Consider the following 27,153-nt stretch of genomic DNA (forward strand, 5'->3'; position numbering starts at 1 on the left):
CATGGAGACAGAAATCTAGGGTACTCTGGCTTAAGGAGGGGGACAAAAGCACGAAATTCTTCCACAGGATGGCTAACTCTCACAGGAGGAATAATGCTATTGATACACTGATGGTAGATGGGGTAGCTTCTTCGGATCAGACGGTTATCAAAAACCACATTCTACAATACTACCAACAATTATTATCAGAAGAGCATAATTGGAGACCGAGAGTGGATGGGTTGTCTTTTTCTACTTTAGATCAGCACAGTGCAGGGTGGTTAGAAAGGCCTTTTACAGAAGAGGAAGTGGGCAATGTTATCAGAAGTATGTCAAGTGATAAGGCTCCCGGTCCGGATGGGTTTACCCTGGGTTTCTTTCAAGCTTGTTGGGAGGTGGTCAAGGAAGATATTATGCAAGTCTTTCTTGAATTTCATTCTAATGCTAGATTTGAAAAGAGCCTCAATGCTACCTTTTTAGTCCTTATTCCTAAAAAGGTGGGATCTAGGGATGTGAGGGACTATCGCCCCATTAGTCTCGTGAATGAGATGTATTAGATTCTTTCCAAAGTGTTAGCAAATAGACTAAGCTCGGTGGTGGAAAAACTAATCTCGAAGCCGCAAAATGCGTTTGTCAAAGGTAGACAAATCCTGGACTTGGTTCTTATTGCAAATGAAGTATTGGATGGTTGGCTTAAGTCTAGAGAGCTAGGGCTACTTTGCAAATTAGACATGGAGAAAGCTTATGATCATGTCAATTGGAAGTTCCTTCTTTATTTACTTGAAAGATGTGGTTTTGGGGGGAAATGGCAGAAATGGGTAGAATTTTGCATCACTTCAGCTCGGTTCTCCATCTTGGTAAATGGCTCTCCGGTGGGTTTCTTCAGCTCCTCTCGTGGCCTGAGACAGGGAGATCCGCTCTCTCCTCTACTTTTTTTATTTGTCATGGAAGCTCTCAGCAAGATGATTGAGGGGATGGTGGATGGTGGTTTACTCCATGGTTTCTCGGTAGGGAATGGTGATCTTAACATATCTCATTTGTTATTTGCTGATGACACACTTATTTTTTGTGGTGCACATCTTGGTCAAGTCCAAGACTTGAGGGCATTACTCCTTTGCTTTGCGGTCGTGTCAGGATTGAGCATTAATCTCGCTAAGTTGGAAATAGTGCCAGTGGGGGCCGCTTCTGATGTGGAGATTTTTGTTTCTACATTGGGTTGTAAGATATCTTCGCTTCCTATGAAATATCTTGGTTTACCGTTGGGGGCCTCCTTCAAATCTGAAAGGATTTGGAATGATGTAGTCGAAAGGGTGGAGCGTAGATTGGCTGCTTGGAAGAGGCTTTACTTGTCGAAAGGTGGTAGGTTGACTTTGATTAAAAGCACTCTTTCTAACTTACCCACCTATTTCCTGTCTCTATTCCCGCTTCCCACAAAGGTGGCTAATAGAATTGAGAAATTACAAAGGGATTTCTTATGGAGTAGATTGGGGGAAGAGTTCAAATTCCACCTGGTTAATTGGTCTACAGTTTGTACCCCAATTTCTGAGGGAGGTTTGGGGATTCGCCACTTGCTGAAATTCAATCAAACCCTCTTGGATAAGTGGTTGTGGAGGTACCAAAATGAAAGGGAGGCTTTTTGGAGAGCAGTCATAGATTCTCAGTTTGGGGAAGCTTGGGGAGGATGGTGTTCGAATGAGGTACGAGGCACTTATGGAGTGGGTTTATGGAAAAACATTAGGAGTTTTTGGGAGACATTCTGTGAACATGAACATTTTGTTGTAGGCGATGGTTCGCGTGTCCCTTTTTGGTTTGATATATGGTGTGGTAACCATTGTCTACGAGATACTTTCCCTGCCATCTTTGCGCTTGCAAGAGTTAAGGAGGCATCGATTGCCTTTCTTCATTCTTCAGCAAATGGTACCACTCAATGGAATATTGACTTCATTAGGGCAGCCCATGACTAGGAATTGGAGTCTTTTACGGAGTTCTTTGCGGCTTTATATTCCGCTAATATTCCAGGGGGCTCTGGTGATAAATTGCATTGGAATCATTCTAAAAAAGGTATATTCTCGGTTAGTTCTTTTTATCAAAAGCTTACGAACTCCGGTTTGTTTATATTCCCGTGGAAGAGTATATGGAAGACGAAAGCTCCTTCAAAAGCAGCCTTCTTTGTCTGGACAGCATTTTTGGACAAGATTCTTACCATAGATAATTTGAGGAAACGACGGGTCATTATCCTAGATTGGTGTTGTATGTGTAAGAAGCAAGGGGAGTCTGTCGATCATCTGCTTTTACATTGTGAGGTGGCTAAGGCTGTATGGGATGATGTCTTCTTAAGAGTCGGATTGTCCTGGGTTATGCCTTGGAGATTGGTGGATTTCCTCGCAAGCTGGACAGGACTACACGGAGATTCTCAGGTAGCGGCAATTTGGAGATTGGTACCAATATGCCTGTGTTGGTGTATTTGGAGGGAGAGAAATGCTAGATGTTTTGATGATCAAGAGAGAACAAGGAATGAGCTTAAAGTTTTCTTTTTTAAGACATTGTTTCTTTGGGCGGGGGCTATAGTTTGTAACGGACGTAGTGTCCATGATCTTCTTCTTTCTATTGTTTCCTCTAGCTAGGCGTGTTTTCATGTATACTTCCTGTGTACCTGGGTTATGCCTATTTTATGAATATATTATCTTTGATTACCGATCAAAAAAAAAAAAAAAAGTAATTCAGGGCAAATATGGTTAGGAATGGGCAACTATTAAGGGGTAAGGGTGTGGTGATTATGAGGCTCCACAATGCATTAGCAAATGACAGGTATCATCCGTATTTTTCAGTGTGTTCCTGTCAAAAATAGAAGACACATATTTAATATCGGATTCTAGATATGTGAGTGGAAGAATATGTAAGGGGTGATCTATCTGTTTTAGTTGTACATGTTCTGTGTAAGAGGGAGAGAAAAACATGATTAGCAACGCTTTCCAGAATTTGTACCATTGAAGTTATGATTAAATTCAACCAGTTAATATATTATACTTGTAAGTTTTTACCTTGTGCTGTGTGATATTACAGAAAACAAAAAGTAAATACTGGAGAGTTATGTCTAATAGAATCAGTTATGCTTTAATTCAGTCATTGCTTCCTATTTTTATACCTGACCTGATCACGTGGTTCAAGCATTCTAATGTAATAAATATGTTTCCAGTAAATAATTTACTGACTTGTTTGTCAACAAATGTGGAGATAAAGTTGGATAACCAGATGGAACAAAGTGGCCAAGGAGGAGGGAGAGGAGGTCGTCTGTGTGCTAGATGACCTGCACCTTACTCAAGTAGAGGCCGACCACGGCCTGCAGTTATTAATAGATGGAGTCAGCGAGATGCTGATGGTTCGAGCTCTGATGACTCAACCCAGCCTCCGAGCATAGAAATAAATACTCCATGTGCCAATCCAATACCGGAAGCCGACACTAATAGAGACTATTGGTAAGCATTATTGATTGCGTATATCAATATCATTGATATTGATGCTGAGCTGGACTCGTTGCTGGTTGTAAAGTGGCTGAAGGATAAAGTTTGTAAAACATGGTAACTTGAGGATTTTTGGGAGGAGGTAATGGGGATTTTACAGGGCCTAAATGCTCACATCTATCATGTTTTTAGAGAAGGAAATAAATCTGCGGACTTTGCAAGGAGAGGGGTGGATGGGACAAATGGTCAGTGGAGGTCGGCTCAGGAGCTACCTTCTCTTCTCAAAGGTATTTTACGGCTTGAAAAAAGTGGTCTTCCAGATATTCGGCTGGTTTAGTATTTTTTGTTGTTGGTGTAATGTTGAGTCCTTTGATGTTGTTTATTTTGTTGGTTTGGATATCGGGGATGGGTTGAATATCCTTGAGTCTTGGATGTTAACACGGATTTCCTCCGCCATAAGTGAGGGTTCTTAATAAAGTGGACGGGGGTCACTCATGGACATGTGACTTCTTCTCTTTTGAAAAAAAAAAAGAATGAGTTGACCTACACCTTATATATATTCCAAGCAAATATGTGTCTTATATGAAGTCTAACTTGCTGTATTTTATTCCCATCATAATACTTTAGCGGATGCAACCCTGGTTCCTGTAGCAAACGTGGCACAGAAATGGGGATGTGGGCCGGCAAAGTGCACTGAGTTTGAGAAGATGCGCAGGCACGATAAAGTACCTTTGAAAATAAATGATGGGCAAATAGTACCACGCTGTGAGAACATGTCCATGCTTACGACACGAGTAACATGGATTTTGAAACATCATGCGGACATGAATTATGCAAGATGGACTGATGTACCCAAGTCCGATAAGGATGAGTCGATTGACTGTGTCCGGGTAAGACATTTATGCCTTCATTTTTATATGATAAAAGTGGACAAAAGCTATTTGATGACTTACGTTTTTTTATATTTGTAGGGTGACTTCGAACTAGATTGGGAATTAAAGAATCGTCGAATGGCAGTTTGGAAGCAACTGCATAAGAGATTTAATGCCTTCCACCATGAGTTGCACAAGAAGTATTTGTCATATGGCAGCCATGATGAAGCATTGGCTTCTGGGACTAGGCTGGTCGACCCCCTAGTATGGGTTAAGCTATGTGGAAGATGGGGAAATGAAGCCTTCAAGGTATGCCCTCCCATATGTTATATGATTTGTGAAATACAATGTAGACATGTTATGAAAGTGGTTTAATATTTAGTGTATACCTAACATTTTGTTATCATGGCAGAAAATCTCATGCCAAAATAGGGAGAATCGTAAGAGGCTGAAGATTAATCGCACAGTAGGGCATAAATCATTTGTCAGGATCCTGGAGGAAAAGGTATAGGGGTTACGCCATTTTGCTTCCATAAAAAATGGGGGTGCAATATATCTTAAGCTCATATCACAGTTTTTACTCACTTATTTTTAAACACAGTAAGGAATGATAATAAATGCTGATTGAATGTAGTAATTGTAAGTTGCTGCCTTTACATTTGAGTATTTTCTTGTGATTATTATCAGTTTTAAAATGAATAAAAGGTAAAGACATTGTCTATATTTTTGTTCAAGCAGAGACACACATACAAGTAAGATAAAAAAAACTTTCGCTTACTAACAGTTGTTATATCTGGCCATATACAAGTTAGGTTTTAAGTGAAGTCCAGAAATAGGAATGTGGGGTGAGAGAGAACGAGTGCCCTGTGTTACCAGCAGAAATGCCTTGAAGGCAACCTATATTTCGACTTAGTAATGATGCTTGGATAGTTTAGCTGGGCGTTTTTTATGGTAGGGGATACTTTTGAACTTAATACATGACCTGAAAGATATTTAAATAAGTCTCTATCTCATCCCAGTCATTTTTTTGCTATTTTGTATACTGGATGTTGAGTCACTTATAAAAAGCGAAAGCTTATAAAAAAGGAAAAAAAAAAAAAGAACTGTGGCTGTACAATTTAGACTTGAACATATATAGTTCATGAAACCACACTTTTTTTTTAGAATAATTTGTCATGCCTCAACATCTAACTATACACATTCCAGTTACATATAGCGTACTGAAGGAGCAAACTTGGTGGACTTCTACAAGGATGTTCGCTGGTCTAAGAAGAATGATAAATTTGTGACATCTGCCACAGAAAATATTTATATAAGTCTTCTCATACCTTTCAGTCCACTAAAGAAAAATACCTGGTTCTTATTTGATGAAAATAAGCACATTAATATTTCTTGCATGGATACACTAATAATTGAATTTTAAGATGTGTGCAGAAGGAAATGGTTGGTAAGATGGATGATTTAGAACCCGAGTGTCGTACTGAGGAGGCAGCAGTGACTGTCTTTAGGGAGGTACTTGGTCATAGACCAGGATATGCAAGAGGCCTAGGAGAGATGGTAATACCAGAGTTTATGAGAGAACAGGACCGTGAACGAGATAAAGAGTACGCTGCTTTAGTGGAAAGACATAAGAAAGATGCAGAGGACCACAAGAGTCAACTAGACCATATGAGGGGAGAAATGCAGATGCTTGTGGAGAGAAAAATTGAAACTGACAATATTTTGAGGAGTTTCATGGCCGAATTTCAGTCACGCGTGGGAGACTCTCTTCGGGAGATGCAGTGACCTGCGAACTGCATGCAAAAAAGCGTTGGCAGAAATTTTTTGACTTCTTTTTGGGTGCTTTTTGGTACTTATTAGTGCATGCTTACTGCATGGTTTTTGGAAAGGAGGTGAGGGTGGCTGGGGAATATATATGGTGTGGGGGTTAACAATTCTGTTTTGTGGAAGTGATAATGGGCAGGTGTGGGAAGGTTGGGCTTTTAATATTTCCTAATACGTCCAGTTTTTTTGGTAGATGAACAAAGTAGCTACTTTCCATGTCCTTTTTCAATATTAGGGCTGGGGGCAACACTATGGGTTATATCTCTGAAGTAGAATTTGTACTAGGAATATGTAAGTATCAAAATTAGTTTCATTTTCTGCATTTAATTCCACACTGCATGTGTATTTAAAAGAACCTAACTGGAGTGTTCTTATACAGGTAGAGCGAAGTGCAGATGGAGTTGGTCGCCTTGCATTCGCAACCAAACTACTTACATGACGATCTTGAGCAATATCCCAGAACAAGAGATGACAGTCATGGCAGTTTGGAGCTGTTTGGTATGCAGTTGTATATGTTGACAAGGTTGGATTTCCTGTAGTTAATGTTAGGTAGCATCAAAAAATCTGTAGGCCAATATATTATTTACTTGTTGAATTTACCTGGTATTGCTGCTTTTTTGCATTATGTTAATTAATGTTATGTACTTAGATATAAAGTATGCTGCTATGTACATCCTAAGGTTATATTGAGTAAACTGAAGGTCAATTTGGTTGCTTAGTTGTTTAAAAAATATGTATGGAAAACAGATAATGAAAATTGAGATATGATAACCATTTCCCATCATGCTTCCTTATCGTTGTTATGCAATAATTTCATGTTTGTGTTGATGCATGTGGGAGTATCTAAAAACATGGTGCTGCACCTATTTACTGCATACTGAAGGACTACTTACGCATAGGAGGGGATGGGTACACGGATTAGCGACAGGGGGCTGGAAATTTAATTTTATTATTGATGTCTTGTGAAAATAATTTCCACTTGATTAATTTGTGTGAACATAATATAATATTCATGTCTTGTAGCATAAATCTGATTATTTATGTATATCATGAGGACATCAGACATCTTATAATTTTAATTTATAAAGATCTTCACAATGATTTCCGGATTGCAATGGCTACCAGATTTTATTCACGAGCCTTTGCAATCGTTAGTCCAAATCTAGAAATCCTTTATATGTAATAACTTTCAACTGTGTGAAGAGGAACACATAACAACACCATAGATGCACATTAGGTACAACAGTATATATCAGCTTATTGAGATTTTGGCATAATAGGGAACTATATATGGGGTTCCTTTTCATATAGATGGATGATGACAGTGTGAAAGGAATATATTGAGAAAATGATTTGACTTTGCATGATGTTTCTCAATCAAAGTTACAGCAAGGCTATTGCTGTGTTCATTAGATTTTTTCTTTTTGCTCTCTGGCCAAGAAAGTCTCACAATATGGTTAAATGTATTGTGAGAGTGAACAAGGCTTTGAGAATGTTTTATTGGGTATGGGAATACTAAAACACAGCTGAGATGTAAGAAAATGGCTGATTCTTTAGTGCAATTGTACTATTGGCTAGTGAGTGACCCAAACTCTAGGTTTGTCCAAAGTGTATACATATATATATATATACATATATATGTATATACACTCTAGGCTATTTTAGCATACATAAGTTTAGCTTCTGCTTTGTGCCCTGTTTTGTACTTCCAGTGATTTTATAAACACTATTGTAATGCAGGTGATTGGAGTTAATATGCCAGATTTATGGGTATTGTTGGGGTGAAATGTTAGGACATTTTGTTTGAGGGCACTTCATAAGATATTCCACCCACTCCTTCCAGTACTATTGTGTTATTGTTGCTGCTTTGAGTACCTGGCAAGTCTATATATCGGTTAGGGTTTAATGTGTAAGAAATCAGCCTCTTCTCTCTTTCTGCACCAGTGTATATATACTGTGTTGTAGTTAAAATACATGTACACTTTGTGGGGATGGACCTAATTAGTAGGCTGGGCAGTTGCTGCAAGGCCAAAATATGCACCCACTTCCCTTCAATTATTGCATGTACTATGGCACTGGTTTCACACTTTGATGAATGAATGCGTAGTTAAATTAGCCTTCTGACGTTTGGGTAGCAACAGGTACATTTTGAGATGGATCCTATGCACAAGGGATTCAGAATGAGTTTGCATGGCTAGATTTAGGCCCTGTTTGGTAGTTGAACTCTATTGAGATCAACTTAATTCAGTTTAAGTTTAAAATAAGTCTAACATCCAAATACCCAACTCTCAAATCACTAAACTCATCTCAACTCAAAACCTTTTTACACGTAGGACCCACAACATTTTTCAATTCACATCTCTTTATACACAAGACCTATAATCTTTTTCAAATTCTCATAAATATATCTAAACTCATTTTAACATCCAAATACATATAAACTCATCTTAAGTGGGCTCTACAAAACTTACTCCACTATCTCAACTCACTACTATTCATAAAGAACTCAATTCATCTCAACTCAATTCAACATTCAAACGTAGCTTTAATATATGAGATTGCAATTTTCATTCCAGTTATCAGATATAAATTGCATGATGATGATCAGTGCAGATATTTTATAATGAATACATTAACAGGGGTGTTTAGGTGGGATATGCAAATAGTGATTATATATACTGCTTGTTTATTTATGAAAAGAACTTATTAATTGTATAGACTTTATTTATATTACAGATAAGTTTGGCTTCTTCATTAGTAATTTTTTTGGGAAACAATTACTTATATTTTGGAAAAAGTAATCAGTTAATGAGATCTTGTTGGAATTTCACAAAGAAAAAAACGCAGTAGTAGTGATCATGTTTCTCCTTTGCAGCCTTAGCGCGCGTGATCACTGGTTGCCCTATCATTGGCCGAAAGTTGTGTCGTTCACAAAAATATAGCTATGAGGCACTCTCGAGTATTGCCGAGCAGTAAGTTAACACAGCTGCACACAATGGATCGGGGCTCTTGACCTTCTTGCATCAAATTGAAATGTTAAGATTATACCTCAAGAATGAAGTGCATATATAAATAACTGATTAATCAGTATTTTCATTATCCTTATCGAATGGTCTATGGAAAACATTAACTGAAACAAGCCCATTGTTTTAGAATCCCAGCGTTGAGGAAACGTCTCGTTTCATTTTCTCCCTTGACTGCACGATCTGGGCAACTTGCTATATCTATTTCATCACTTTTTCAAAACGCAAGTCTCGAGAAAAAAAAAAAAATGATTTACACTATAATTTTTACAAGAGAAATGCTTTTTGTACTTGAAAAGAAAGGGTCTAGCTACGCATACTTAAAACGTAAGTCTCGAGAAAAAAAAAAAAAAAATAGGAAAATGGTTTACACTGTAATTTGTACAAACAAAGAGTTGGGTGAGAAAAGTCAGTACGTCCGTCGAAGCCTTTGACGGGGTTAGTGTGGAAGTCTTGAGGGTTGATTTCAAGGAATAAATGGGACCTATATATAATTAATACATCAATTTAGTCAATGAGTCGTCGCATGCACGTAGGACAAGTCTTGAGGGTCGATTTCAAGGAATAAATGTATTCATTTCCTGGAAATTTCCAGGATGACTCGTTCAATTATTTCACAGGCCTAGCTTGAGAGTATCTTTTCTTATATATACAGTCTAGCCTAGTACTAATCGGTCATTACTTATAAAAATGGCAGCAACCTCTCTTTCCATTTCCATACCGATACTAGCATGGGCTATTTAGATCTTGTTATGTGGAAAGGGTTTGGATAATGCACTTCATCAGCTTGTTGTTGCTGCATCTGGATCATCTGCCCTTCAACTTAAACAAGCCAAGGCTTTGCAGGAGACTGGGTGGTGGCCGTCCACTATTGCCCAAGCCAATAGTAATTATTCAAATGCTTGCGACTGGGATGGTATTACTTGTAATGATGGTGGAAGCATCACAACCATTGATAGATCTTTTCAAAGTTTGCGAGGTCAGTTGATCAAACTCAACTTCTCTGTCTTCCCAAATTTAGGCACGCTTGATCTTAAAGTGAACAGCCTTACGGGGCATATCCCAATTGAGATAGGGATGCTGAAAAATATGACCTTTTTAAACCTTCATTCGAACATGCTCAGCGGTTCAATCCCTTCTACTTTGGGCGGTTTAACTAATTTGAGATATTTAAACCTTCGTCAGAATGAAATCCATGGATCCATTCCCTCCGAAATAGGGATGCTGAAAAATCTAACCTCTTTATACCTTTCTTCGAACATGCTCGTCGGTTCAATCCCCACTACTCTGGGTCATTTAACTAATTTAACTAATTTAGACCTTAGAGCATTGGCAATGGCTGCCAAGTCCAAAATTTAGCTAGAATTCCAAATTTTGGCTATAGGATTAAATTTTGGCTAGATGAATCCACATTGGACTAGCCATCTTAAAGTTAAAATAATAATATTATATTATATATTTTAATAATATTTTTCAATTTTTTTTTTAATTTTACAAATACACTTAATATATTAATTAATAATTCAATAGAGTAGCAATTAATTAATAATATATTTTTAATTTTTCAGTACACCTTAAATATATATATCTTAATTAATAGAGTAGCAATGATTATATATATATAAACTCGATCATGGTTTATAAATCTTGGAAAGAGCTTGCAACAGGTTTACTTGCAGCCTCAAATGCAGGATATAATCTGCAGTACGAAGAAAGAGTCGGTTCGGTTGAGGAGATGTTATTTTAAAATAAAATAATGATTTGGCGATGAATAGGAGCTCGCTATGTTTGGAGAAAAGGATGGATTTCCTGTAGATGAAAACTTAAACTTTTCTATCTTACCGAGTCCAATGCAGCGGGTTTAAAGACGACCAAGTCCATAATTTGGCTTTTTTGGAGTTTTAGCGAGGCTGATGCTAATGCTCTTAGTCAGAATCAAATCAGTGGATCCATTCCTTCCGAAATAGGGATGCTAAAAAATTTGACTTCTTTATACCTTCATTGGAACTTGCTCGTCGGTCCAATCCCTACCACTTTGGGTCATTTAACTAATTTAGAATATTTAAACCTTAGTCAGAATAAAATCAATGGATTCATTCCCTCTGAAATAGGGAATGGATTCATTGGAACTTGCTCGTCGGTCCAATCCCTACCACTTTGGGTCATTTAACTAATTTAGAATATTTAAACCTTAGTCAGAATAAAATCAATGGATTCATTCCCTCTGAAATAGGGATGCTGAAAAATTTGTTCTACGTTGACCTTAGCCATAACTTTATTAGTGGAGAAATACCTAGCGCACTTGAGACTATTGCCCCTCAATTCTTTGATCTTAGCTACAATAATCTTATAGGCAACATCCCCTCTTCTCTCATTTCTATTAAAAGAATTGACTTGTCACACAATTCTTTGAAGGGTCGAATTCCAGACAATTATGCTCTATATCATACCTCCGACACATTAATTGGCAACAGGGATTTATGCGGTCAGTTCGAGATTTTCCCTCCATGTCCGAAAAGCAAAAAATCAATGGTAACCAAAATAGAAACTTTTGTACCCATCGTCATTTTTCTTGGATTCTTGGTTATTGGGGGGGTTATTCTCTTGTCTTGTTGTCTATTCAAGAAAAATCAGACCGAGTCTAGGGGATCAAAGAATGGAAACATATTCTCAATATGGAATTATGACGGACATATTGGATATGAAGATATCGTTGAAGCAACCGAGGATTTTGACATCAGATATTGCATTGGAACCGGTGGTTATGGTAGCATTTACAAAGCAGAGTTACCAAGCGGAAATGTGGTTGCCTTAAAGAAACTTCATCAGAGAGAGGCTGAGAATATAGTTTTCTATAGGAGTTTTATAAATGAGGTGAGGGTATTAACAGAGATTCGACATTGAAATATTGTGAAGTTGCATGGGTTCTGTGTACATAAAGCATGCAGATTTTTAATTTATGAGTACATGGAAAGGGGAAGCCTATTTTGTGTAAGAAATGTTGATGAAGCTATGGAACTGGATTGGAGCAAGAGGGTAAACATTATCAAAGGCACAGCACACGCCTTATCTTACATGCATCATGAATGCATCCCAGCAATTGTTCATAGAGATATATCATCCAACAACATTTTGCTTAACTCCGAATTCCAAGCTTTAATCTCTGACTTTGGAACTGCTAAACTCCTTTATCTCGACTCCTCCAATCAAACATTGGTTGCTGGCACTTATAGTTACATTGCTCCAGGTATATTGTTAATTGATTATTTCTACTCCAACAATGTCATTTAAATTATTTAATTAAGAATATTGAATACAATTATTCCATTAGTCAATATCTAAACATTTTTCATTATTATTTTTCTTTACTTTTTTTTTTTGGTCAGATTTACAATTTATGAATGTTTATCACCAATTAAGCTAGAATGATATTAAGTTGATAAAACTAAAAAGACATGTAATGAAATCTAAAATCCCAATACTCTAAAATTATAAATTTAATTAGATATATTTTTTCTTCATTTAATTATATGTTTAGCATAATCGCATATATTATTTAATAATAATACATTTGGAGAGTTTATAATGAAACTATATTGGAATAGTTTTCAATTAGCAATAATATAATAATATAATAGCTTCCAATAGTCAAAGTTTCATGATTTAGAATTGATATAATACTAGTCCTAGATCTGAATAATGTGCGAGCTGAATAATCTAAAATATCAATTAAGAATATCATATATAATTTCTAAATATATTTTTTAAAGGTATTTCAAATAAATTTATAAAATGTTTTGGAGTCAAATTATATCCTCTACCGCAAAAAAAAAAAATTAAAAAATAAGTAGTTGAAGCTAGAACCCATTTTTGTGAACTTTGTTTTTTTTTTTTTTTTTTCAGAATATTATATAATGAAGTTGTCAAGTCTTTATATTCTCTCTTTAAAAGACTTGTATTTTGAATACTAAAGATTATTATCAATAACTTGATTAAATATTATTCTTTATTCAATAATTTACTGTTAAATTATAATTATCAAATTAATTAGATGTATTATTGTTCATTGACTGTATTTAGTCGTCGTTCTCATCATTTTTTCTTTCTCTATAGAGTTTGCCTATACGATGACAGTTATTGAAAAATGCGATGTATATAGCTTTGGAGTGGTGGCACTAGAAGTATTAATGGGAAGGCATCCAGGAGAACTCCTGTCCTCATTATCATCATCATCATCATCTCAAAATATGATGCTAAATGAAATATTAGACCAACGCCTGCCACCTCCAAATCGTCTAATTGGACAAGAGATTTTGCTTGTCGCTACAATAGCATTTGCATGCCTACACACTCAGCCAAAGTCTCGGCCTACAATGAACTGTGTGTCACAATAATTTCTCTCTCGTAGGAAGCCGAATGTCATACCCTTGACTACGGTTTCACTCCTGCAAATGAGGAAACAAGCAGCATATAAGGCAGGATCGGGATTTTCTTATTGTTAGGGTCTTTTGTGTGTTGTCAAGGTGTGGTTTACATTTCTTGGTCTTGTTTGAAGAAAAATGTTATTTTGTAAGCATTCCAAATCACCCTATAAACTTGAAATACTCACAGTTTAAGGTTGTAAGCGGTTGAAACAGAACGAGGTGGGTGTGTATGTATGAGTTAAGTGGGCAAACAGAAAGTAGAAGTGAATTTAAGTAAAATTTGATATTGATGATTAACCGTGTTCTGGGCATGGGGACAAAAGAGAAAGGGGACAGGCTATGATGAGGATCTTAATTACCTTGTGAACGAATGAGATGTTTGTAACGCCCCGTTTCCAAAGGTCTGGAGAGTTAGCTCTTAATACCTAATATCAACTTAAATAACACAACTATAAAATCCAGAAAACTCCATAAAATGTTAATCCCTTTAATCAACCCAAATATCTATGTTCCTTCATGGGGACAACAAAAACATTCTCAATAACATAAATTAAAAATAGGAAAAAAACCATCACTAAGAAAAAATTATTTTCTACCCTTGCAGTAGACAACTCATATTTGACAAGTTTAGCCAAAATAGATAAAGATCATTAAACCATCTATCTTATTGAAGGCAAGCCTTATAATCTATACACTTAGATACTCTTTTTTTTTTTCAATTTACCCACTAGTGTAGAGTCAACTGTTGCCAGATTTCTTTGGTGGCTTCCTCGGGATCTTGTTTAAGCCACCAAGGGGATTTAGTTGTGATGGATTTAGGTTTTGTTGATAATACCATTAAGTCAAGTCAGAATGCAGGTTTTGTTGATACTTTCTAGGAGTTCAAGAAAAGTACAGAGCTGGAAACTTTGATCTCAACATGAAAAAGGAAAATGGACACAATAGTTGCAGCAAAATGTTTTGCATACTAGCCACCTCTAGTCACGGTGTCCTTTTCAAATGAAAGCTTCCAATCTTGTCGATAACCTTCCATGTATAACTGTATTATCTTCAGACTTGATTGCATTCTCACTGAAACAACTAAACTAAGAATTCCTAGACGTAATCACAAAGTTATAATTTTCACAAACACCTTATGTAAGCCACAAGTACCAGTAGAGTTACCAAAAAGGGAGTGAATGTAGTTGATATTAAGGAAGATTGCATCAATCCCTCAAATCAAACTGAATCAAGGAATCAAGATTAAATTACCAAAGTCAGCAGAATCTGTTTTCATTCATCTGTATAGCAATATAGCCGTTTCATTTTAATGTGAATAATTTTCTTTTATTGTACATTTATTTCACCATAACTCTGCTTTCCTTTTCTATGTAATTACCAAAAGTTTGCTACTGCACTTGTATAAATTGCTTCAGAACTTAATAAGAAAGTGTGTATTTTTCCATTGAACCCGTGTAGTAAATTTCTTTATATGGTATCAGTAGAGCCCTACTCTCACGAGCAACCAGATCCTTTCCCTCTCTGAAATGGCCTCCTCTTCAGAACAAACATCCACCCAAACCCCACATACTCATCCCATCTCACCCACCGAAAATGCTCTCATAGCTCTCAATATTTCTACACAAATCAATGAGAAACTAACACCCTCCACCTTCCCTCAATGGAGAGCACAATTTGAAGCTCTCCTTATCAGCTATAATCTCCTTGACTACGTCAATGGAATTTCTCAGTGTCCCTCCCCTGTCGGCACCTCCTCCACTGAGTTGAATAAAACTCATTGGGTTCGTCAGGATAAATTAATCCTGAGTGCTATTCTGGCTTCAACCTCAACCACCATTACTCCTCTTATCGCCACTGCCAAAACCTCTCATGAGGCTTGGAAGAAACTCAATCAAATGTATGCCAGTAAATCCCGCACCCGTGCCATGCAACTCAAGGAAGAACTCACCTTGATTCAGCGAGGAACACGCTCCATTCCGGATTATTTGCATTCGGTGAAAGCCCTAGCCGACGAAATCGCCCTTATCGATCATCCTATCTCTGATGATGATCTCACCCTCTACATTTTAAATGGATTGGGTTCTGACTTCAGGGAAATAGCAGCGCCGATTCGAGCCCGGGAAACATCCTTAGCCTTCGAAGAATTACATGATCTCCTTGTGGGACATGAAGGCTACCTGCGGCGCCTGGAGCTGAAAACCCAGCAACTCGTCGCCTCTGCAAATCTCTCCTACCGCAACAAGGGCAACTCGGGCACTAGCAATCAGTCAAACGGGCCTTATAAGGCCAGTGGATCCTCTCGGTCTCACGGCCAAAATCGCACTCCTCAAAGCCCATCCACTCGCAAGCCCAATAATAACCCAAACCAGCGACGTTATCAGCCGAAATGTCAACTATGTGACCGCATGGGTCATATTGCAAAGTATTGTCCCCAGCTCAAATCATCTGAAGTTCAAGTAAATTGTGCGACTACTTCCAAACAACAAGATCATAAGTGGCTCCTTGACTCCGCTGCTTCCCACAATATTACTGGTGACTTGGCCAATTTATCTATTCACTCTGAGTACGATGGCACTGATGAAGTTGTTATTGGTGATGGGTCAGGTTTGGCTGTCTCACATATTGGTTCATTAACTCTAAATTCCCCAAAACGGAACTTTATTCTTCGTGATACTCTTTGTGTTCCAAACATTTGCAAAAATTTAATTTCCGTTCACCATTTCACATCCCAAAACAATGTTTTTGTTGAATTTCATCCTTCTTATTTTCTTGTGAAGGATCGGATCACGGGGGCGACCCTACTACGAGGAGCATGTGACAGTGGCGTTTACATTTTTCCGAAATCACTGGTGGGCTCTTCCTCCAACATGGTGGCTAATGTGCATGAACGGACCTCGTTTGATGGGTGGCACAAGCGTCTTGGACATCCGTCGTTTAAAGTTGTTCAACATCTTGTCAAAAATTTTTCTCTTCCTGTTATGAATAATAAAATGAACTCTTTGTGTTCATCTTGTTCTATTAATAAAGCCCATCAACAACCTTTTCGGCCCACGAGTTTTCAAAGTCATGCCCCTCTAGATCTTATTTACACTGATGTGTGGGGACCTGCTCATTGTCTTGGTCTAGATGGTTCTCGTTACTATTTACTTTTCATTGATCATTTCACAAAATATATGTGGTTTTTTCCAATCAATGCAAAGTCTTGTGTCAAGACCATTTTTCCCCAATTCAAAAATCTTGTTGAGACTGGCCTTACCTTACTTCATGATGCAAATCTTCCTCTTTCATATTGGCCTCATGCCTTCCATACTGCTACCTACCTCATAAATCGTCAACCCACTCCTCTTCTTCAAAATAGAACCCCATTTGAGGCCCTTTTTGGTCAAAAACCGAACTATTTCAAATTAAAATCTTTTGGGTGTCTCTGTTTTCCTCTTACAAGGCCTTATAACACGCATAAGCTTCAGCCCAAGTCCAGCCCGTGCGTCTTTATTGGGTACTCTACGACCCAAAATGCTTACAAGTGTTTTGAGCCCGTTACCCAGAAAATTTATACTTCTCGGCATGTCTTATTTGATGAAGACCGAACCCTAGCCTCCATTGCTTCATCTCCGCCTCCATCGTCTTCATCGTCTAATATGCACTCCACTCACGACGTCGTCTCATTCGTGCCCTCAGCTCTCTCGCTGGCTCCAACCAACCACGACGTTGCTCCGTTCGTGCCTGCAGCTCCCTCGCTTGCTCAATCCGACGCCGTTCCAGTGATTTCGGAACCTGTCTCCGCTGCAATCTCATCTCCTCCAGGTAACACCCGACTCCCTTCTTCTCATGGATTTATGGATTCTCCATCTATTTTACCTGCACCTATGGTTGACTCTCATTGTGAATCTGCTCCTATGATATCTTCCCCTTCCCCTGTTTTCAACACCGAATCCGCTGCATCTCCTCCATCATCTCCACGTCGCACACACTCCATGACCACTAGATCTATGAATAACATCTTCAAACCAAAACAACTAAATGTTGTCACAAAACACCCCCTTCCCCCGAGTCTTGAACCAACGTGTGTGACCCAAGCTCTATCCACTCCTCAGTGGCGTGCTGCCATGTCTGAAGAGCTCACTGCTCTTATGAGACATAACACTTGGGACTTAGTTCCCCCACCAGTTGGATCAAACCCCGTGGGTTGTAAGTGGGTTTTTCGGGTTAAGAGAAAGGCTGATGGCTCCATAGATCGTTTCAAAGCCCGTCTTGTTGCAAAAGGGTATAATCAACGACCCGGACTTGACTATAAGGAGACTTTTAGTCCGGTCGTAAAACCAGCCACTATTCGATCTGTCCTTACTATTGCTGTTATGCAAGGCTGGGCTTTAAGGCAAATGGATGTTAATAATGCATTTTTGCATGGGGATATTACTGAAGATGTGTATATGAGTCAACCTCTAGGGTTCAAGGATTCTTCCAAACCAGATCATGTGTGCAAATTGCGTAAAGCAATTTATGGCCTTAAACAGGCTCCTCGGGCTTGGTACTCTACTCTCAGGGATGCTCTTTTTCAGCTTGGTTTCAATAACTCCAAGGCTGATTCGTCACTTTTTATCTATCACAGTGGCCCCATTATATGCTATTTTCTGGTATATGTAGATGACCTTGTTCTTACGGGAAATGATTCTAGTTTTGTCAAATCTATCATTAAACAGCTTGGTGTTAGATTTTCTTTAAAAGACATGGGATCTCTTCATTATTTTCTGGGTGTGGAAGTTATTCCAACACATGCAGGTCTGTTTTTGTCACAACATAAGTATATACGTGACTTGCTGTCCAAAACCAACATGGTGGGTGCTAAGGATGTGTCCACTCCTTTATCTACAAGTACTTCTTTAAAATTGATTGATGGTACAGCTTCTTTTGATAGCACTGAATTTCGACGAGTTATTGGAAGTCTTCAATATCTTTCCCTCACTCGTCCCGATATATCTTTTGCTGTAAATAAATTGTCTCAATTTATGCACAAGCCCACCATTACACACTGGACAGCAGCAAAACGTTTACTTAGATATCTGAAGCAAACCATCTTCCATGGTATTCACCTCAAAAAGAACACTTCTTGGCGCCTCATGACATATTCCGATGCTGATTGGGCTAGAAATGTCGATGATCGATCTTCTACTTCAGCTTACATCAGTTTTCTTGGCACCAATCCCATCTCTTGGAGTTCAAAGAAACAAAGGGCTGTTGCACGCTCATCTACGGAGGCTGAATACCGATCCTTAGCAAATGCAGCCTCCGAAACAATGTGGTTACTTGGACTTCTCAATGAGCTCGGTTTTCCTCTCAAAGAGCCTCCTACCTTGTTATGTGACAACCTTGGTGCAACTCATCTCAGCTTTAATCCAGTCAACCATTCTCGCATGAAGCACATTCAAATAGACCTCCATTTTGTCCGTGACTTGGTTCAAAAAGGGATCCTCCATGTCAAACATGTTCACACTCAGGATCAGCTTGCGGACTTGCTGACCAAACCATTGTCTAGGCAGCGCACTGAACTTCTTCGATCCAAGATTCGCCTTGCCGATGGAAGCCCCATCTTGCGGGGGCGTATTAAGGAAGATTGCATCAATCCCTCAAATCAAACTGAATCAAGGAATCAAGATTAAATTACCAAAGTCAGCAGAATCTGTTTTCATTCCTTTGTATAGCAATATAGCCGTTTCATTTTAATGTGAATAATTTTCTTTTATTGTACATTTATTTCACCATAACTCTGCTTTCCTTTTCTATGTAATTACCAAAAGTTTGCTACTGCACTTGTATAAATTGCTTCAGAACTTAATAAGAAAGTGTGTATTTTTCCATTGAACCCGTGTAGTAAATTTCTTTATAGTTGAAACCCCTGAGACAAATTGTAAAGCCTCATACGACGAGTGGGTCGGGTTGGCATAAACTTCTGAAATAAAAATAAAGTTTTATTAGCAGGCTGCAAAATTAAGACACATTATAATTTTTTCAGTTGGGAAGTATAGACTCCATAGCATAAAATTGAACATATTTCTTTTTCATTCTTTTACACCCTTGCTTTGATGAGTAGTAAGGTCTTTCCACAATGCAAGCCGCTTTGCAATAACATGAATGACATCGTCATTGCTGCCATCACCAAACCTTCACCATCTCATCCTTATCATTATCACTTTATTGCATTATCATCATCATCAATTGGCAATAGAAACAATGGTTCCATATCCACACAGACTACTTTATTATAGAGTACTTGAAATTTCAAGATACAAACACTGTAAGAACTTAAAGATAAACACGAAATTTAAAACATAAAACAAAATGGAACTACAAGTGCACATGTAATTGACCCAAGAGACACCATCTCATCTCCAAGTTTCCATTTTACTCCATTGATAGTAAAACCAAAGTAGAACTTCATATACTACTACTGATACAATAGAATTCAGATGGTATACAAATTCTTCAAAAACATACCTCGTTTGAATTTTGTTTACTCAGTAAATGCTCTTGCCTGCATAAAATTACTATTGCCAATTACTTCAAAAATTTATGTTATTTTCTTAATCAAAAATTGGGGCAAAGGGTGAGAATTTTAGTGAAGCATAACATTGTTAGTCACATATTTACCCTTAAAAAACATGTGAAGAGTGCCATTGGTTTCCTCATGAAACTTGCATACATATTTACAATTACCCTTATTCCAAGGATGGCATATTGACACCCAACAAATAAACGAGCAGCTTATTATTGTATACTTAATTCATCTATTAAGTCTTACTGAAGCAAGCATGAATAGTTCAATTAATCATCACTACATACCTAATCAATACTACCAGGTCCAATTACAACCAAAGCCACACCTGATGTGTCCATTATATCTTGTCAACATATCATATATATCAGTACTATGTTGACATAAGCACTTCCCACTTATCGTTTCAAACCAACAAAAATTAAGGGGGAAGATGCCCATAAGTTATTAAGTCTTACATGACGATCTCTAGCAATATCCCAGAACAAGTGATGACAGTCATGGCAGTTTGGAGCTGTTTGGTACGCAGTTGTATATATTGACAAGGTTCAATTTCCTGTAGTTAATGTGAGGTAGCATCAAAAAATCTGTAGGCCAATATATTATTTTCTTGTTGAATTTACCTGGTATTGCTGTTTTTTTGCGTTATGTTAATTATAGTTATGTACTTAGATATAAAGTATGCTGCTATGTACATCCTAAGGTTATATTGAGTAAACTGAAGGTCAATTTTAAAAAAAATATGTATGGAAAACAGATAATGAAAATTGAGATATGATAACCATGCCTTTCCCATCATGCTTCCTTATCATTGTTATGCAATAATTTCATGTTTGTGTTGATGCATGTGGGAGTATCTAAAAACATGGTGCTGCGCCTATTTACTGCATACTGAAGGACTACTTATGCATAGTGAGGGGATGGGTACACAGATTAGAGACAGGGGGCTGGAAATTTAATTTTATTATTGATGTCTTGTGAAAATAATTTCCACTTGATTAATTTGTGTGAACATAATATTCATGTCTTGTAGCATAAATCTGATTATTTATGTATATCATGAGGAATCAGACATCTTATAATTTTAATTTATAAAGATCTTCACAGTGATTTCCAGATTGCAATGGCTACAGATTTTATTCACGAGCCTTTGCAATCGTTAGTCCAAATCTAGAAATCCTTTATATGTAATAACTTTCAACGTGTGTTTTCGATATGTTAGGAAGTTAAGAGGAACACATAACAACACCTTAGATGCACATTAGGTACAACAGTATATATCAGCTTGTTGAGATTTTGTCATAATAGGGAACTATATATGGGGTTCTGTTTCATATAGATGGATGATGACAGTGTGAAAGGAATATATTGAGAAAATGATTCGACTTTGCATGATGTTTCTCAATCAAAGTTACAGCAAGGCTATTGCTGTGTTTATTAGATTTTTTCTTTTTGCTCTCTGGCCAAGAAAGTCTCACAATATGGTTAAATGTATTGTGAGAGTGAACACTGCTTTGGGAATGTTTTTTTGGGTATTGGAATACTAAACAACAGCTGAGATGTTTACAAAATCTATGGAAGAAAATGGTAGACCCCACTCTTTTTCATAGAGACTGCACAACGCTTGCACACTCCACAACTGTATGTAACATTACTTTGGATCCTAATTAGTAGGCTGGGTAGTTGCTACAAGGCCAAAATATGTACCCACTTCCCTTCCATTATTGTATGTGCTATGTCACTGGTTTGACACTTTGATGAATGAATGAGCAGTTAAATTAGCCTTCTGACGTTTGGGTAGCAACAGGTACATTTTGAGATGGATCCTATGCACAAGGGATTCGGAGAATGAGTTTGCATGGCTAGATTTAATATATGAGAGTGCAATTTTCATTCCAGTTATGAGATATAAATTGCATGATGATGATCAGTGCAGATATTTTATAGTGAATGCATTAACAGGGGTGTCTAGGTGGTATATGCAAATAGTGATTATATATGCAGCTTGCTTATTTATGAAAAGAACTTATTTGTATACATAATTTATTTAAATTACAGATAAGTTTGGCTTCTTCATTAGTAATTTTTTTGGGAAACAATTACTTATATTTTGGAAAAAGTAATCAGTTAATGAGATCTTGATGATCCAGTCTCAACTCCACTAAGTAGGACTGATATAGAACCTATCCGTATTGATGCACCAGAAGGCATGGATACGGGGAGTCACAGTTGAAAGTCCACATATTTTATTGAGGATGAAGAGGTTGCATCTGGTTCAAAAGATACTTTTGGTGATGGGGAAGATTCAGATGAGGAAGATTTCTCCACAGAAGAAGATTCAGTGTCTGGATAGACCACCTAGTGGAATGGATGAAAGGTAAACACCATATTCTTTTCTTCTAGTCTTTTGTGGCCATTACCATAAACTATATTGCAACATTCACTAAGTTGTAAATGCTCTACTTAGTTTTGACAGCCTCATATTTTAATGCCTTAACTTGTACTCATCGGGTTAACTTAATTGGGGTGGTTGTTTATCCACGTGTAGGCTTTAAGTGGTGCGAGATCCCGAGAATAATATGCGTAGAAAATATGCACTTAATTTACCACTTCCCTGTTTTTACATCGATAAAATTTGTGTTGATTACAACCATACACCATAACCATTCACTACCCATATGTTCGATGTGTGTGATGTTACTGCAGGTGATGAATTGTCCTTGAAGGTTACACGACAGCGTGCTGTTGTAGCTAGAACAGGGCGGGTGGAAATAAAAAATTACAGTATAATATTGTGCATGTGCTGTATAATATTAATAAATCACCCTGAAAAAAATGCATGGCATTTAGTTCTTCTCATAGTGTTTATAATTATGAGAACTTCGCTCGCAATGTCTACCGAAAACTGCTTTTTGGGAGCTGCATCTGTAGACTAACACAGCTTAAAGAGCATGTTTATTATGTTTGGTCATGCATGAAGATAAGATGATTTGGTAACTGATAGTGTGTAGATACCTTTCGTAATGTGGAAAAGGTAGCAAGTTGGACAAAATGCAATCGACAGCCACCCTTATCATGGCTGTTTGGTGCAAAAAATTCCAATCTTCACTGCCCAGACCCATGCATATGAAATCTGTAGGTAGCTTATTAATGCTACTTCCAGTGCCATACACATCAACAGAACTGCATATGGGTAACTTGTCTAAAATTAATTCCAAGCCAGTTATCCCAACAAGGCAAATTGGTTAATAAACAATATTGGAAGAATAAGAAGCCAGGTTAACAATAAAACACTTGTTATTATATTATATGAGTTGTGGAACTGCTAGAGATAAGTTCTCCTTATATCAAACAACCTAGACTTGAACTGCAATAGCCTTGACACTTGGGCAACCACCATAATAGTTGCAATGCATTGAACTTTCCCATTTAGTGAGACACTCTGCAATTTAATTGAAGGTAGATTTTTGTATGTAATGACTATATTAGATGCAAGGGACAAGTGATCTATTAAATTATAAGTAAATGCCTCCACTGAGTAAAGTGTAATTCAAGGCAAACTAGTATTTCTCCAATGTAAATGGTAAAAATGACAGCCTTATTGCAACTGAACATGGATAATGTGCTTATTAGATGATCTTTTGCAAATTGCAACTTTTCTTCCCAGTATTCACTATGCAAAGAAGATTCAAATGAGTTGTTATTTTTTAAAAATGTAAAGAGGTTCACTGATCAATGTAACCATGAGATAAATTCGTTCCAGATAATAGGTGCTGATTTTCAATAGAAAACTATAGACCATGAACAATTTAATGTTAACTAAGCTGATGGTGTATTAATCTTAGTTTAATTTAATTTATACTAAAAAAGTTGAGGTAACACTACTGACGTACGGGTACAGTTTATAGCAGTTGGGTGGCTGGGGGGAAACTTTTGGCGCTGGGAAAAGTGGGCAGGAGTTTAATTACCAGCTGAAAGACTTAAGTCTAACTGGTGCTAGCTGCTGACATACAGTACACAAAGTTGGTGCTCAGTACATATACACATAGCAGAAAGTTGGCGACTTCGGTTTTGCATGAGATCAGTTCCTCTCGCCTGCTCTGGTGCTGAGGAAAGTTGGAAGCTTTTCAACTCACATTCTCGACAGCTACTTGGTATAAGGAGAGAGATTTCCACCATAGTAGAAAAGGTTCAAAGTCTTGAACCCAGTGAAGGTAACTAAATATTCCTGCTGGTTGGAAAAGGTAGGTTGGTGCAACTATCTTGCTCTCTCTCCAGGTATTTCTTCCACGATATTTTTTTTTTAGATAAATGCAGCAATTTCCTACTGGTCTGGTAGAAAGTTGCCCTTTTTTTTAAGTTCTTTTTAAGTTCAGTTACCTTGGATGTATTCGGGACTTGCATGTGGAAATTATATAGGCTAGGCTACCTAGGGTGTGGGAAAAACATAATGGAGGGTGTGGACTAGAGAGTGATATGCTTGAGTAAAAATAAAAACTCTGTAAAGCCAGGGCAGGTTTGTTTTTCAATATTGCAAAGCACTACACCCACTACACTTATGAAAGAATGGGATCAATCACCCTTGTGCTGCAACAAAAGGCCAGCCTTTGTAAAACAGATTTGAGTTACATTTTTGTATATTTCAGAGTAAAATATGCTTCCTAGTGACTAGATTATTGTTGCTGGGGAGTATTATAATATCCATGCCTTATCCCAGCATGATTTGATGAATGACAATTATTGGGCTGGTGGTTCTATGCCCAGTAACCTGCCAAAGAGTCATAGGGGACAGTCAAATTGCCTATCACTTGGATTACCAACTACAGTGGGGTGTCCCAAGCAGAAGCATTAGCCCAGGTAAAATTGAACTCGTTAAACTACTTTCCCAAAGTTGGGTTGAGATTATTACACTGCATGGTAGGTAATGATTTATTGTGCCACCAAATTTACAGTGAGGAAATGCACATGTAGGACTTGATGCAGCATGAAATGGGCCATTCTATGTACATACTGTAAATTAATATGCATGGAAGCTGCAATCATGTTTAGTTTCCTGATAATAGTCACTTATATATAAACGAAGGTTAAGGAAAATGGTGGAATACGTGTAGTAACATTATAGTAATTCAGGGCAAATATGGTTAGGAATGGGCAACTATTAAGGGGTAAGTGTGTGGTGATTATAAGGCTTCACAATGCATTAGCAAATGACAGGTATCATCTGTATTTTTCAGTGTGTTCCTGTCAAAAATAGAAGACACATATTTAATATCGGATCCTAGATATGTGAGTGGAATTATATGTAAGGGGTGATCTATCTGTTTTAGTTGTACATGTTCTGTGTAAGAGGGAGAGATAAAAAACATGATTAGCAATGCTTTCCAGATTTTGTACCGTTGACGTTATGATTAAATTCAACCAGTTAATATATTATACTTGTAAGTTTTTACCATTTGCTATGTGATATTACAGAAAACAAAAAGTAAATACTGGAGAGTTATGTCTAATAGAATCAGTTATGCTTTAATTCAGTCATTGCTTCCTATTTTTATACCTGACCTGATCACGTGGTTCAAGCATTCTAATGTAATAAATATGTTTCCAGTAAATAATTTACTGACTTGTTTGTCAACAAATGTGGAGATAAAGTTGGGTAACCAGATGGAACAAAGTGGCCAAGGAGGAGGGAGAGGAGGTCGTCTGTGTGCTAGATGACCTGCACCTTACTCAATTAGAGGCCGACCATGGCCTGCAGTTATAGATGGAGTCAGCGAGATGCTGATTGTTCGAGCTCTGATGACTCAACCCAGCCTCCGAGCGTAGAAATAAATACTCCATGTGCCAATCCAATACCGTAAGCCGACACTAATAGAGACTATTGGTAAGCATTATTGATTGCGTATATCAACATCGTTGATATTGATGCTGAGCTGGACTTGTTGCTGGTTGTGGCTGAAGGATAAAGTTTGTAAAACATGGTAACTTGAGGATTTTTGGGAGGAGGTAATGGGGATTTTATAGGGCCTAAATGCTCACATCTTTCATGTTTTTCGAGAAGGAAATAAATCTGCGGACTTTGCAAGGAGAGGGGTTGATGGGACAAATGGTAAGTGGATGTAACGCCCCGACCCAGAGGGTCTGGAGAGTTAACTTATATCACCTAAAATCAACTCCAAATAATGCGTTTAAAATAAAACAGAGTCTCCATAACATATTAAGCTATTTGTTCAACACAAATATCCATGTTCCTACGTACGGGCACATCAATGGTATCTCGTCGTTATAAATAACTTTTCTGCAAAGACTAGAAATATTCATTACTCAACATACCAAAGTCACATAAAATATCTATACTACCAAAAAGTTACTCTCCAAAAGTCATTGCACCCTAAGGCACTAGTCTTCTATGTTCCACAAAACTTGCAAATACTCCCTATTCCTGATTCTCAGCTGTTGCATCAAAATTATCTGAAACATATTATGAAGATAGGGGTGAGTTATCAACAACTCAGTAAGCAGAGAGCATATACTAGCATGTAAACATGAGCCCTTTTCAGAAAGTTCAGTATGCAGAAACAAAAACATTTTATTATTTTCTATGCAGATTTCAGAAAAACGTGTTATCAGAAAATCAGAGTGACTTTTCAATCTTTTCATACTCAAAATCAATAATTCATATTTAAGGATCCATTTCATATTCAAAAACGCTTTGGCATAACATAACTGAACATTTCATCTTATCATATCATATCATATACCATGTTTAACTCCCGTGGTAGGGCTGTGCTATCCCCGGTGGCCAAACCAGGCAGTATCATGTGGTGAACTTCCCCTTTTTCAATCTCGGAGCCCCGAGTGTGCATACAGGAAAGAACACGTAAAAGGACCACTTTGTTTCCAAAGTAGGTGCACTCATATCATATCATGGTGGTACCAACCATATCACGTGAACAGTATAATCATATCAGAACCATATTCAGAACAGATAAGTATGCCAAAGTTTTATCATATCCAAACACG

The 27,153-nt window shown here is 37.5% G+C and overlaps 1 protein-coding gene and 1 pseudogene across 1 annotated transcript in view; both read left to right on the top strand.

The window, feature by feature from the left end:
• Positions 1–27,153, top strand: part of LOC108997622 (probable pectate lyase 4) — an 89,026-nt gene that overhangs the window by 17,127 nt on the left and 44,746 nt on the right. The gene's annotated exons all lie outside the window — the stretch shown is intronic.
• Positions 9,863–13,866, top strand: LOC109002200 (annotated as a pseudogene).

Source organism: Juglans regia, chromosome 3 (genome assembly GCF_001411555.2).
Source record: "Juglans regia cultivar Chandler chromosome 3, Walnut 2.0, whole genome shotgun sequence".
NCBI classification, from domain to species: domain Eukaryota; kingdom Viridiplantae; phylum Streptophyta; class Magnoliopsida; order Fagales; family Juglandaceae; genus Juglans; species Juglans regia.